Below are 14,855 nucleotides of genomic sequence, written 5' to 3' on the forward strand. Positions count from 1 at the left end.
GTTCTAGCTGAGGAATAAGAAGAGATGGACACAGCTAGCGAAGCAAGAAGCCCCGGGAGGGGCGATCCGTTTATTTCAATTGCATTTGGGTTCGAGCTCATAAGTCAGCAAGAACAAAGAAAAAACTTACACCAAAGCATTATATGCAGTTGACTATGATAATCCATCACTCTATGGTTGGCCAAAATTTCCTATCATCACCATACATAATTAGCAAGTTACATATATCTGACCCTCTTGTGACCCCTTATTGTTCATCTACTTGCCCCTTCCTCCTTGCTTGTTTTGCAAACCAAGCAGTTAGTTATCTACAGGACACAGGTACAGGGAGTTCCACTATCTGTAGGTTTGGAGTTTGGCTACATTTCCTCTCGAAGGAACTTCCTGAGTTAAGACAACCTATAGCTGACCCTGTGTGTATGTGGCAAATTTGCCCCCTGGCAGTTAAGTAGAATAATTTTATATCAATTTCCCCCCTTTGATCATGACCCATATAATGGGCTCATGATCATATTTTTCCCAGCAGTAGGAGCGTTACAGCAAATACGTAGGGGTCAGAATATTGGCATATGGCGTGGTTCCTGCCTTTGCCAAAACCTGTCTTCCTTGTACAGAGAGAAATATTCCCTTCGATTTGCTAGTTGCCCTAGCACATTTAGATATTATGCACATGGACAATTGAAACATGAAAAACAAAATAAACACAATCATCAGTAAAATCATAACACCTCCTTTCAGGAGTCCCTTTAGCCAGCCTGTTAGAGAAGGGAACCAGGAAAATAAACCATCAAACCGATCATGTGTCCAGCTACCTTCATGAGACCTGTCTCGGGTGATGTCTCTTAAGTGGGCTCCTCTGTCAAAGGTGTCTTTATAGGTGTCATTCACAAATACACAACACTCTTGACCTATGAGGGCACAAGTTCCTCCTTGAGCTGCCAAAATAATATCTAAAGCTATACGATTTCGTAAAGGTAACTGTCTAAGTTGCTTAAGCTCAGTGGCTTGATTTGCAACTCTGGTAGCAGTTTCATTAGCCATAATTTCTAAAATACCCTGGAGTCTTATAACCCCTCTCCTAAGTCTGCGATTACTAGGGAATGTTGCCCACGTCATTGGTTCAAGGGCTGCATCCCCTTCAGCTTGAGGTTTGCTAGTATCCCTTACATTTCTAATCTTGCCTTCATGTAGTTGTTTTACAATACGAGAGGGGGGTAACAACCAGGCAAGATAACAAGAACCTGAGAAGTGTATTGGACGGGTATGATAGGCTTTATTCCCACACACCCAGTAAGAACCAAACCCTTCACCGAGAAGTCTGAAGGAGTGCCTAACATAGTGAATGCTAATGGGAAGGGGGTAGGTTTAGCAGATAAAATAAAAAAAGAACAAGTTAAAAATCACTTAGAAAAGTTAGATACCTGCAAGTCAGCAGGGCCTGATGAAATGCATCCTAGAATACTCAAGGAGCTGATAGAGGAGGTATCTGAGCGGGAACAGGGCCAGGAGGAGCATCCCGTGTCACTCCCAATGCTTTTGTAACAGGGAAGTATAACGTCCCGTAAACCCAATAGGCCCGTGTTCCGAGGAGTTGTCTCTGTCTCTATATTTCTGTCTGCATACAGACATTTTTCCATTGAAGTTTTCCCATACCATGGTGCAGCTTTCATAGCAGACACTATTGGCGCAGACACTCTTACGGTTAACGTCGTCAGTGGTGTCAAAACAATAAACGAGGGGAGTGACCCACTCTCCATCACCACCCGGGCCCACATAGTATTTGCAAGTACTGTTTCCTAAAAACAGGCCTGGCCCATTCCCCAGGAGACACCACTCACCCTGCGCCTTGAAGGTTAACAAATACCCGGAATTAGGGCTTATACCTTCTTGTTGCTAGGTATGAGTCGTAGCCCGATGGGGAGTAACATACACCTTTGAACGAGTAATATTTGCAGCCGTCAAAGGGATAGGAAGGAAAGAAAGTCCTCGTTCCGCATCGGGAGGCACCAAGGTGCACACCCAACATGAGTTATTCCTCCGTTCTGGGATTCTATTCCTCACTATATGGCTAAATCTAATGAAATTATTATGCTCATAAGAAAGGGAAGGAGAAGTCAACAAAATTAACAGAGGAAACATTTTCACAATAGGTTAAAATACCAACAAATAAAAGAAAAAAGGAGCAATAAATGCTAATCCAAATAATACAGTCCAATCTTCTATATCCGTTGAAAACTCTGATATCAGTTGTTTAGGGCCTTGGCTGCCCCGTAGTCATCTACTTTGGGTTGGCCTTGCCAGTCGGCCAACAAGCGTCACTCCCTCGCTGGGGACCTTATCCAGGGGTCCCTTCCGAGTGAATGTAAGTTTCAGTCCAGGCAAGGTCTGCACCATCCACTAATCCTCTAGTCAATCTTTCATTAGTGAAATGTTGGGTATTTGGTTGATTTAAAAGGACAGTAACAGCATGTGGAACTTTTCCCACTAGGTGGTGTCTTTGTACCCACTCTTGAGCTTTCTCAACTAACAAAGCTGCAGCAGCTAGAGCTTTAAGACCTTCTACTGCTTCTCTTGCAAAGGGATCCAGTAGTGCTAAAAAATAGGCCACAGGCCGTTGCTGTGATCCTAAAGCTTGTGTAAGAACACCAGAGGCCACCCCTGCCCTTTATTGAATGAATAAGGTAAAAGGTTTCCTATAATCCAGGAGTCCCATGGCAGGTGCCGATGGAAGGGCTGTTTTGATGCTCTCAAAGGATTTGGTAGCATCTTTAGTCCATTTCACTGGGTCAGGTTTATCCTTGGTGGTTATCTGCACTAGTGGTTTTGACATTTCCCCATACCCAGGAATCCAGGACCTACAGAATCCTGCCATGCCGAGGAACCCTCTTAACTGTCTCTTTGTCTTGGGCTGGGGTACATTTAAAATGGCACTTATACTTTCCTGAGCAAGGCTTCTCTTTCCTGGTTTAGTATGTGCCCTAAATATTTCACCTCCTCTGAGCAATATTGAATCTTTGAGGGTGACACCTTGTGTCCTTTCATTGCTAAGGCACATAAAAGCTCTATCGAGTCCTCCTTATTAGTCTCTTGTGTTTCTGGGCATAATAAAAGATCATCCACGTACAAAAGCAACATGGACTGTCCTGGGAGAATTATATCTTACAAATCTTTATGCAAGGCAGCTGAAAATATAGCAGGGGATTAGGACCTACAGGATGTCTAGGGATTATGTAATTGTTTATAGCTTTGAGGTCCTGTATAACTCTCCAAACACTGTTCCTTTGGGCCTCAGGTTTAAGCTTTTTTTACTGGCAAGATGGGCATGTTACAGGGTGAGTGGCAGGGAAGTAAAATGCCCTGTTCTATCCTTCGAGTCCCATAACACGTTCGATTTTGTCACTCTTAGGAAGATCCAAATCAGTAAGGGTGGAGAGGGTGGCTCCTGTATCTAATAAGCAATCATACTGTTTTCCTCCAATCATCAAAGGAATTAGGGGATCATTGTGGAATAAGGAAAGTACTGGGCAACATAACAAGTGGAACCCCCTTCATCCAGTCAGTCATAAAGTGCCCCATCCTGCATCACCCCCTGGAAGGGTTGATTGGGCGGTGTCGAAACTGGACTTTGGTCCATATTGACATCTTGGGGAGGTTTAGGTTGTTCCTGGGCTCTCAGTTTACAATTTCTCTTCATGTGCCCTTCTTGATGACAGTAAAAATAAATTAAAAGTCCTCTGGACCCCCCCTTTACGGGGTCCGCTCTACTAACGAACCCTTGTCCTCTTCCTCAGCCTCTGCCGACGCCAGGCTCTGCTCTCTTCAATACAACCACCAACATTCTTATATTCCCCTTTTCTTCCTTCACACTCTCAGCCTTTTGTTGGGCTTCTCTCCCATTAAACACTCTGGTGGCAATAGCCACTATCTGAGGGTATGTCTACACTACGAAATTAGGTCAAATTTATAGAAGGCGGTTTTATAGAAATCGGTTGTATACAGCCGATTGTGTGTGTCCCCACATAAAATGCTCTAAGTGCTCTAGTCGGCGGACCGCGTCCACAGTACCGAGGCTAGCATCGACTTCCGGAGCATTGCACTATGGGTAGCTATCCCACAGTTCCCGCAGTCTCCGCCGCCCATTGGAATTCTGGGTTGAGATCCCAATGCCCGGATGATGCAAAACAGTGTCGCGGGAGGTTCTGGGTACATGTCGTCAGGCCCCTCCCCCTCCGTCAGAGCAACGGCAGACAATAGATTCGCGCCTTTTTACCTGGGTTACCTGTGCAGACAACATACCACGGCAAGCATGGAGCCCGCTCAGCTCAGCTCACCGTCACCATATGTCATCTGGGTGCCGGCAGACGTGGGACTGTATTGCTACACAGCAACAGCTGCTAACTGCCTTTTGGCGGTGTAGCATGACTAATAGTTGTGGGGCTGGCAGCCGTAAGGCTGCATTGCACCAGCCCCTTGCCTTTTGGTAGAAGATGGTATATTATGATTGGTAACCATCATCGTTGTACTGGAGTGGCTGTCAATCATGGGCACCTGGGCAGACATGCTACTGTCTCGATGATGATGGCTATCAGTCGTAGTATGCTATTTTCTGCCAATTGCCCAATATTGTCTGCTAAGCACCCAGAAGAGGCTGAGGGTGATCTGGGTGCTGGCAGACATGGGGCTGGCAGACATGGGGCTGCATTGCTACACAGCAGCAGCCCCTTGCCTTTTGGTAGAAGATGGTATATTACAACTGGTATCCATCGTCATCGTACTGCAGAGGCTATCAGTCATGCTGCACCGTCGACTGCCAGCTTAAGATGTAAAAAATAGATTTGTTCTGTATTCATTTGCTTCCCCTCCCTCCGGGAAATCAACGGCCTGCTAAACCCAGGGTTTTCAGTTTAATCTTTGGGGAGACCATTCTGTGTGACAGTTGTTAGTGTTTGTCCCTGATGCACAGCCACCTTTCTTGATTTTAATTCCCTGTACCTGTACGCCATGTCGTCACTCGGCCCTCCCGCCCTCCCTCCTTCTCTTGGTCCATCAGATACTAGTTTCACGCCTTTTTTCAGACCAGGCGCCATAGCTAGCACTGGGATCATGGAGCCCGCTTAGATCACCGTGGCAATTATGAGCACTATGAACTCCACACGCATTGTCCTGGAGTATGTGCAGAGCCAGGACATGCCAAGGCGAAACCCGGACCAGCCGAGGAGACGATTCCAGCACGGCGAAGAGAGTGATGAGGAAATTGACATGGACATAGACCTCTCACAAGGCACAGGCCCCAGCAATGTGGAAATCATGGTGTTACTGGGGCAGGTTCATGCCGTGGAACGCCGACTCTGGGCACGGGAAACAAGCACAGACTGGTGGGACCGCATCGTGCTGCAGGTGTGGGACGATTCCCGTGGCTGCGAAACTTTCGCATGCATAAGGGCACTTTCATGGAACTTTGTGACTTGCTTTCCCCTGCCCTGAAGTGCCAGAATACCAGGATGAGAGCAGCCCTCACAGTTGAGAAGCGAGTGGTGATAGCCCTGTGGAAGCTTGCAAAGCCAGACAGCTACCGGTCAGTCGGGAATCAATTTGGAGTGGGCAAATCTACGGTGGGGGCTGCTGTGATCCAAGTTCCCAGGGCAATGAAAGACCTGATAATATCAAGGGTAGTGATTCTGGGCAACGTGCAGGCAATAGTGGATGGTTTTGCTGCAATGGGATTCCCAAACTGTGGTGGGGCCATAGACGGAACCTATATCCCTATCTTGGCACTGGAGCACCAAGCCACCGAGTACATAAACCGCAAGGGGTACTTTTCAATGCTGCTGCAAGCCCTGGTGGATCACAAGGGACGTTTCACCAACATCAACGTAGGATGGCCAGGAAAGGTACATGATGCTCGCGTCTTCAGGCACGCTGGTCTGTTTCGAAAGCTGGAGGAAGGGACTTTCTTCCCGGACCAGAAAGTAACCGTTGGGGATGTTGAAATGCCTATCGTGATCCTTGGGGACCCAGCCTACCCCTTAATGCCATGGCTCATGAAGCCGTACACAGGCAGCCTGGACAGGAGTCAGGACCTGTTCAACTATAGGCTGAGCAAGTGCCCAATGGTGGTGGAATGTGCATTTGGACGTTTAAAAGCGCGCTGGCGCAGCTTACTGACTCGCTCAGACCTCAGCGAAAAGAATATCCCCATTGTTATTGCTGCTTGCTGTGCGCTCCACAATATCTGTGAGAGTAAGGGGGAGACATTTATGGCGGGGTGGGAGGTTGAGGCAACTCGCCTGGCCGCTGATTACGCGCAGCCAGACACCAGGGCGGTTAGAAGAGCACAGCAGGGCGCGGTGCGCATCAGAGAAGCTTTGAAAACGAGTTTTGTGACTGGCCAGGCTACGGTGTGAAACTTCTGTTTGTTTCTCCTTGATGAACCCTCCGCCCCCCCTACCCGGTTCACTCTACTTCCCTGTAAACCAACCACCCCACCCTCCCCTCCCCACTTCGAGCACCGCTTGCAGAGGCAATAAAGTCATTGTTATTTCACATTCATGCATTCTTTATTAATTCCTCACACAAGTACGGGGATAATTGGCCTTCTGATGCTTAGGCAATCGTCTGGGGTGGAGTGACTGGGTGGCCGGAGGCCCCCTCACCGTGTTCTTGGGTGTCTGGGTGAGGAGGCTATGGAACTTGGGGAGGAGGGCTGTTGGTTACACAGGGGCTGTAGCGGCGGTCTCTGCTCCTGCTGCCTTTCCTGCAGCTCAACCATACGCTGGAGCATATCACTTTGATGCTCCAGCAGACGGAGCATTGACTCTTGCCTTCTGTCTGCAAGCTGACGCCACCTATCATCTTCAGCCCGCCACTTGCTCTGTTCATCCCGCCATTCAGCCAGCCACCTCTCCTCTCGTTCATATTGTGCTTTTCTCATGTCTGACATTGACTGCCTACACGCATTCTGCTGTGCTCTATCAGCGTGGGAGGACATCTGGAGCTCCGTGAACATATCGTCCCGCGTCCTCCGTTTTCTCTTTCTAATGTTCACTAGCCTCTGCGAAGGAGAAACATTTGCAGCTGGTGGAGGAGAAGAGAGAGGTGGTTAAAAAAGACACATTTTAGAGAACAATGGGTACACTCTTTCATTACAAGGTCGCATTTTTCCTCTTATAGTGAGGGTCTACCGGTTTGGTATGAGAGATCACTCACGCAGTGCCAGGCAACAGATTTTGGCTTGCAGACAGCCATGGTAAGCCACAGTCTTTTGGCTTTTTTAACCTTCTTAACATGTGGGAATGGTTTCAAACAGCAGCGCCCTCATTTCCCATATCAAGGATGAATTGGGTTGGCCATTTAAAATGGGTTTTCAATGTAAAAGGAGGGGCTGCGGTTTCTGGGTTAACATGCAGCACAAACCCAAGTAAACCACCCCAACACACACACACCCGATTCTCTGGGATGATCACTTCACCCCTCCCCCCACCGCGTGGTTAACAGCGGGGAACATTTCTGTTCAGAAGAGCAGGAACGGGCACCTCTGAATGTCCCCTTAATAAAATCACCCCATTTCAACCAGGTGACCGTGAATGATATCACTCTCCTGAGGATAACAAAGAGAGATAAGGAATGGATGTTGTCTGCATGCCAGCAAACACTGGGACCATACACTGCCATGCTTTGTTATGCAATGATTCCAGACTACGTGCTACTGGCCTGGCGTGGTAAAGTGTCCTACCAGGGCGGACGGGATAAGGCAGCCCTCCCCAGAAACCTTTTGCAAAGGCTTTGGGAGTACATGAAGGAGAGCTTTCTGGAGATGTCCCTGGAGGATTTCCGCTCCATCCCCATACACGTTAACAGACTTTTCCAGTAGCTGTACTGGCCGTGATTGCCAGGGCAAATTAATCATTAATCATTAAACACGCTTGCTTTTAAACCATGTGTAATATTTACAAAGGTACACTCACCAGAGGTCTCCTGTGTGCCCTCAGGGTCTTGGGTGAGTTCGGGGTTACTGGTTCCAGGTCCAGGGTGACAAACATATCCTGGCTGTTGGGGAAACCGGTTTCTCTGCTTCCTTGCTGCTGTGAGCTACCTACATTACCTCCATCCTCATCTTCCTTGTTCCCCAAACCCTCTTCCCTGTGTGTTTCTCCATTGACGGAGTCATAGCACACTGTTGGGGTAGTGGTGGCTGCACCCCCTAGAATGGCATGCAGCTCCGCGTAGAAGCGGCAAGTTTGCGGCTCTGCCCCGGACCTTCCATTTGCTTCTCTGGCTTTGTGGTAGGCTTGCCGTAGCTCCTTAATTTTCACACGGCACTGCTGTGTGTCCCTGTTATGGCCTCAGTCCTTCATGGCCTTGGAGACCTTTTCTAATACTTTGCCATTTCTTTTACTGCTACGGAGTTCAGCTAGCACTGATTCATCTCCCCATATGGCGAGCAGATCCCATACCTCCCGTTCGGTCCATGCTGGAGCTCTTTTGTGATCCTGGAACTCCATCTCGGTTACTGTGCTGATGAGCTCTGCATGGTTACCTGTGCTCTCCACGCTGGACAAACAGGAAATGAAAATCAAACATTCGCGGGTCTTTTCCTGTCTACCTGGTCAGTGCATCTGAGTTGAGAGTGCTGTCCAGAGCGGTCACAATGAAGCACTGTGGGATAGCTCCCGGAGGCCAATAACGTCGAATTCTGTCCACACTACCCCAATTCCGACCCGCAAAGGCCGATTTTATCGCTAATCCCCTCGTCGAAGGTGGTGTAAAGAAACCAGTTTAAAGGGCCCTTTAAGTCGAAAGAAAGGGCTTCGTCGTGTGAACGTGTCCAGGCTTAATTCGATTTAACGCTGCTAAAGTCGACCTAAACCCGTAGTGTATACCAGGCCTGAGAGAGAGGCATCCCTGCAAATCCTTCCACATCATTTAATCTCCTCCTTATATCTTCCACAGCCTGGTCTTCAAACAATCCTCTTATCACTGGCACGTTTGCTTCTGCCTCAGGATCTAAACCCCCAAACAACCTAGGAGCTTTCATTAGTCTTTCATAATAATCTGAGGGGTGTTCATCTGGGCCTTGATGGACAGAAGTTACTTTCCTCCAATTAGTAGTTCTTTGCCCAGCCTTCTTGATTCCGTCTAAAATTACAGTCTTGAAAGAGGTTAACTTACATTGATCTCCAGCATTGTTGTAATCTCAGTTAGGATCACCCCCGGTTACATCTCCTGCTTTCAGGGCATTCCGTCCTGGTGGCGGAGGGGGTAAATCACCTATAGAATCCTGAGCTCGACTGAGCACTTGTTTCCTTTCTTTCTCAGAAAGTTGAGTTTTTAAAAGAACTTGGATATCTTGCCACGTAGGGTTATGAGTGGCAAAAATAGTTACAAATGTCCTCTGTACAGATTCTGGGTCGTCCCTGACCTTTGGGTGGTAATCTTCCTGAGTTAAGACAACCTATAGCTGACCCTGTATGTATGTGATAAATTTGCCCCCTTGTCAGTTAAGTAGAATAATTTTATATCACATCTCTCCCTCTTCTCCCGCAAGCCTCCCCACATCCCCCCTTCCATTGCAGTGCTCCACACTCACATCTTCTCCCATTCCAGCCTCACTCCCCTCAGCTCCACAATCCCCGCGATCCCCCTGCATCGCCCCATGTTCCCTTCAGTGCACCCCCGCCCACATCCCAGCCTGCCCCCCACATCCCGAGCACTCGCCTTCTGCCCCCCCACCTGCCCTCACCCCCTATACCTCTTTATCCTACTCCCGCTGCAGCCCAGGTGTGACGGGGGTGTGGAGAGGTCTCTCTTACCTTCCCTCCGAGCAGGCCCCCCCTGGGGCAGGGCTGAGAAGGGGCCTTGGCCAGACTGGGGGCTCTGCCCTGGGAGACACTCCTCGGGATTCTGAGGGGGGCAATCAGGGGGTGGGAAGTGGAAGGGGGCAGATAGGGAGCAGGGACAGGCTGTTTGGGGAGGCACAGCCTTTCCTATTTGCCCCTCCATAGAATTTTACAACCCCGATGTGGCCCTCAGGCCAAAAACTTTCCTCACCCCTGTGCTAAGTCCTTTAAGTTACTTTCACCTCTGACCATTGGGAAGGAAAAAGACGTACGAGGAGAAGGCTGACAGCAGAACCTCAAGTCTCCCATGCCAGGGGGACTTCAGGATTTAGCCAAAACCAACATCGGTGGAGTTGAGGATGTCGACGAGTTCCTCTTCTCTGGTTTGCAATGCTCAGCTTGCCTTTCAGGATCAGGATGATGAAAGCCCAATGGTGCCATGCTGGGTCCCAGGAGAGAGCAGGTGTGAGGCATACCCCAGGGTACAATCTGGACTGTTGAACTGCTTAATTCTCCATCCCAGGGCATGTTTTACAATGTTTCCCAGGGTGAATAAAATCCATGATTTAAAAAAAAAATCAGATTTTTGTTAATTAAATCGGATTTTTTTGATATTTTTTTCCTCAAAAACCATTTTATCTAAAGATGGTTTTAATTAAGATACATTATAGCTCAAAAATCTCTCATCATGGAACAGGGATTATAAATTCCAATTCTATAGTATGAGACAATATAGTCATGTCATGTTTAAAAAAAGTTTTGTAAATGAGTTCCTCTAGTTCATGCATTAAGGACCCAGTCTTATGGGGTTCCACAGGCTTCTGTATAGATTACTTAAGTTAATCTTTCTATCTACCCAATGGGACTCAGTGCTCAGGCTAGAAGATACCATTAGAGATGCTTAGTTTTCCAGTTCTCAAACTGTGGCTTTGTGTCTCCAAAGGTAACATGCTTGTTAACAGCAAAAATGTTTTAAAATAAATTAATATATAGAGGTGAGAAATAACAGACCTCACCTCTATGCTCCCTCTGCACATTTGGGTACAAAGAGTCAATCCCTTACCGATCTCAAAAAATGCAAAGTTTCAAAAAGTTGAATGAATACAAGACTGTTGAAGGCGGAATAGATCTGGACAAGGAGAAGTCTGGAGACAAATGTGAGAAGAGAGGGACATACGCTTTTCTGATAAACTATTATATGTTTGCTGTTGAAGAAACAAATCCAGAATACTGAACGTTGTTGTTTTAGTTAAATAAAACAATTTAAATGTCTGTGTGGTGATGTTCTCCTCCTAATACAGCATGGCAAGAAAATCCTCCAACTATTAATGATTAACCTGTTGAATTGGAGCTAGTTCACCTCCTAATGACTTCATAAATATCTGCTTCAATTACCTTTGGTAATGAAATAACCAAACAAACATTCATTGTCTGATATAGCTGTAAAACTCATCTGACTAGTGGCTACTCTAGGTAAACATGCGTGTTTAGTCCGTGCTGAGGAGCGAGATGGGACGCCAATTCCATAAATCGCGGAGGTCCCCCTTCTTCGGCAATAAGGCGAGCACGGCTCGCCTGCACGAAAGAGGGAGGACCCCGCCCTGCAAGCACTCGGCCCAGACAGTGACAAGGTCCGGGCCGAGGACGTCTGAAAACACACGGTAGAACTCCACGGTCAGCCGGTCCATGCCAGGAGATTTATTGGTGGGCATGCGGTGGAGGGCTTCCGAGAACTCGGCCAGAGTGAGAGGCAGCTCCAGCCGGTCTCAGTCGCCCGCGCTGACTGTCGGGAGTTCATCCCAGAGCATTCTGCAAGCGTTAGGATCAGTCGGATCCGGGGAGAAAAGGTGTGCGTAGAAGGCCCTGGCCCTCCCGCACATCTCCGCCGGATCCGTGAGGGGGGGTACCATCCTCTGCTAGAAGGCAGGTGACGTGCTTCTTGGCCCCCCTCTTTTTCTCCAGGGCCTAGAAGAAGCGGGAGCCGCGATCCATCTCCCGAAGGAGGCAGATGCGGGATCGAACAAAGGCACCTCGGGCCCGATGGTCCTCGAGGGTCCGGAGCTCCTCCCGCTTCTCCCGGCATGCTCCGCAGAGGGATGGATCACTGGGGCTGGCAGCCAGACGCCTCTCCAGCTCTAAGACCTCCCATTCCAACTGCCCTATCGCCGCATCCCTCTGTCGGCTGGCGCCCCAGGTGTAGTCATGGCAGAAGAGCCGGGCACGCACCTTCCCCAGGTCCCACCACCGCCGCGCCGAGGGAAAGGCACGCCGCTGCCCTCGCCAGGCCAGCCAGAACTCCCGGAAGGATGCCACGAAGCCCACATCCTCCAACAAGCTATTATTAAAGTTCAAATAGGCCAGCCCCGGCCTCTCCGCGCAGAGAGAGGCTGTCACGGTGGCCAAATGATGATCTGAAAAAGGGGCCGGCCGGACGCTGGAGGAGTGAGCCCGTGAAAGATGGAAGCGTGACAAATAGATGCGGTCCGACCGGGAGTGCACGACCAATGGACCTCCACCCAGACAAAAGTGAACGTCGAAACATCATCCGGGTGGTGGTCGCACCAGATGTCCGCCAGGGAGTGATATTCGATCATCTCCCGGAGGACGTCCACGGTGGCCGGGTGCTGCTCAGTCCCTGAGCGGACACGTTCTTCGAGGGTGGCGTTAAAGTCTCCTGCAGGAAAATCACAGAGTACCCCCGCTCCCGAAGGAAGGAGAGCTCCTGGCTCCTGCGGAGACCCATCCTACAGCCCCGGGTGTTCAATGTTGCAAAGATGATCGGTGCCATGAGGAGGGTTGCGGGGGATCCTCGCAGGCAGAGACGCCCACGGCCTCCGTCGAGCCGCACAACAATCCGTGACCTACCCCGTAGGCGATTAAGGAGTCATGGAAGAGACGGACCCATTGGTAGGCCGCAGCGGCCTGCCTCCCGGTCCTCTTACCCTCCCCCATGAGGGCCCTCGCGGCCCGGAGGATCCGATGGAAATTCCCCCATCGCTGGAGTGCAAGCTGTACCTTGTTGCGGGAGCCACGGACGTCCTCAAGGAACCCCCGTAGCTCCTCTCTCAGCATATGGGGGGGTGGGGTTACAGATCTATGGCTATCCCCCAGCGGGGCCCCTGTCACAGCCCCGTGGCCCACCAAGACAGGCAAGCAGGGGGTAGACCCTCGACGTGGCGTCTGATGGGCTGGCGCCACGTGGCCCGCCTCAGACCCTGGCTCAATGGGGGGCGGCGGAGGGAAAATAGCAGCCCCTGGTGGGTTGGGACAGGGAAAAACAAAGGCCGCTCCTTGGGGGTCATCCTCTGGGATATGGAAGGAGACAGCCCCAGGGGCGGCAATAGCATCATGAGAAGTGGAGGGGACAGGGACGGGGTCGGTGTCAGGGGCAGGGTCGGAGTCAGGAATAGGGACAGGGGAAGGGGCGATAGTGGGATCGGGGGCCCCAGCAGCCAGGCCACTGGGTGGGGGGGGTGGCACCCCACAAAGGGGCTCAGGGATTTGCGGTGAGGGAGGTGGGCCCTCGGCAATGCCGGACTCGTGCTCCAAGGCAGATGGTAAGGCCACGGCATCCGTAGGTGGAGAATCAATGATGGGGCCCTCACCCGGGAAGGAGGTCGGCTGCCCCTCAGCCATGAGGGAGTCCCCTGGCGACTCGGGTCCCGGTTGCATGGCACTGGCCGTTGCCTCAAGAGGCTCGGCGGCCGCTAGTGGGGTGCCATCTGCGGCCGGGTTGGAGGAAGAGTCCAGGAGCTCCTCGGAGGCGGGAGCGGAAGCAGTGGGTAGGGGGACGGAACATGGGGAAAGGGGAGCCGAGGCGAGGTCACTCAGATCGAAGCCCGCTGGCAGAGGGTCGTCCTCTCCCTGGGTAACCGGGGTCAGACCCAGGGCCTCGGTCATCTCATAAATGGAAGGGAGATCACCTTCCACCACCCCAGGGCTCTCCCCGCCTGCACCCGAAGCGACGCTCGCCTTGGTGCGTGCGGGGGCTTCAGATTGTACGGGGGCGAGAGGGGCTCCATCAGGGGCTTCCATAGGAAGGTACTCCAGAGGAGGGGTAGTGCTATCCTCCAATGCTGCCACGTCTTCCCTAGCCGGTAATGGTGGACAAAACCCACCTGGGGGCAAAGCGGAAGGCTCAGCCTCCACTAGGATGCTCTGACCACAGTTTGAGAATTGTTAGTGTAGAGAGTCACCGTTGGGATTGGTAGCCAAGATGGTAACACCTGCTCCTTTCCGTCTCCGGGATCCACAGAACAGATCCGATTAACACTAACCTTGCAAAACACATTTTGGTGATTTCAGCTATAAACATTCCCTCCATCCTTCAGCCCCTACCCCCAGCGAATTCAATGAGACTGAGCTAGAATAGGGCAGGTGGTATGGGTGACGGGTATAATCGCTGAATTATTGATCCCTGATTTAAATGAATACAGGAACCCTTTAGATAGCTAAACAGAGATTACTACAGTTACCCCTCTTAAAATCATAGAATATCAGGGTTGGAAGGGACCTCAGGAGGTCATCTAGTCCGACCCCCTGCTTAAAGAAGGACTAATCCCCAACTAAATCATCCAGCCAGGTATTTGTCAAGCCTGACCTTAAAAACTTCTAAGGAAGGAGATTCCACCACCTCCCTCGGTAACCCATTCCAGTGCTTCACCACCCTCCTAGTGAAATAGTTTTTCCTGATATCCAACTTAAACTTTCCCCACTGCAACTGGACACCATTACTCCTTGTTCTGTCATCTGGTACCACAGAGAACAGTCTAGATCCATCCTCTTTGGAGCCCCCTTTCAGGTAGTTGAAAGCAGCTACCAAATACCCAATCATTCTTCTCTTCTTCAGACTAAACAATCCCCGTTCTCTCAGCCTCTACTCATAAGTCATGTGCTCCACCCCCTAGTCATTTTTGTTGCCCTCCGCTGGACTCTTTCCAATTTTTCCACATCCTTCTTGTAGTGTGGGGCCCAAAACTGGACACAATACTCCAGATGAGGCCTCACCAATGTTGAATA

At 50.2% G+C, this 14,855-nt stretch overlaps 2 protein-coding genes across 2 annotated transcripts in view; one reads left to right on the top strand and one right to left on the bottom strand.

The window, feature by feature from the left end:
- Positions 1 to 14,855, bottom strand: part of LOC128847528 (zinc finger protein 34-like) — a 152,298-nt gene that overhangs the window by 93,715 nt on the left and 43,728 nt on the right. The window lies entirely within an intron of this gene.
- LOC128847386 (zinc finger protein 850-like) overlaps positions 1 to 14,855 on the top strand; it is a 127,538-nt gene that overhangs the window by 43,294 nt on the left and 69,389 nt on the right. The gene's annotated exons all lie outside the window — the stretch shown is intronic.

Source organism: Malaclemys terrapin, chromosome 13 (genome assembly GCF_027887155.1).
Source record: "Malaclemys terrapin pileata isolate rMalTer1 chromosome 13, rMalTer1.hap1, whole genome shotgun sequence".
Lineage (NCBI taxonomy): Eukaryota > Metazoa > Chordata > Testudines > Emydidae > Malaclemys > Malaclemys terrapin.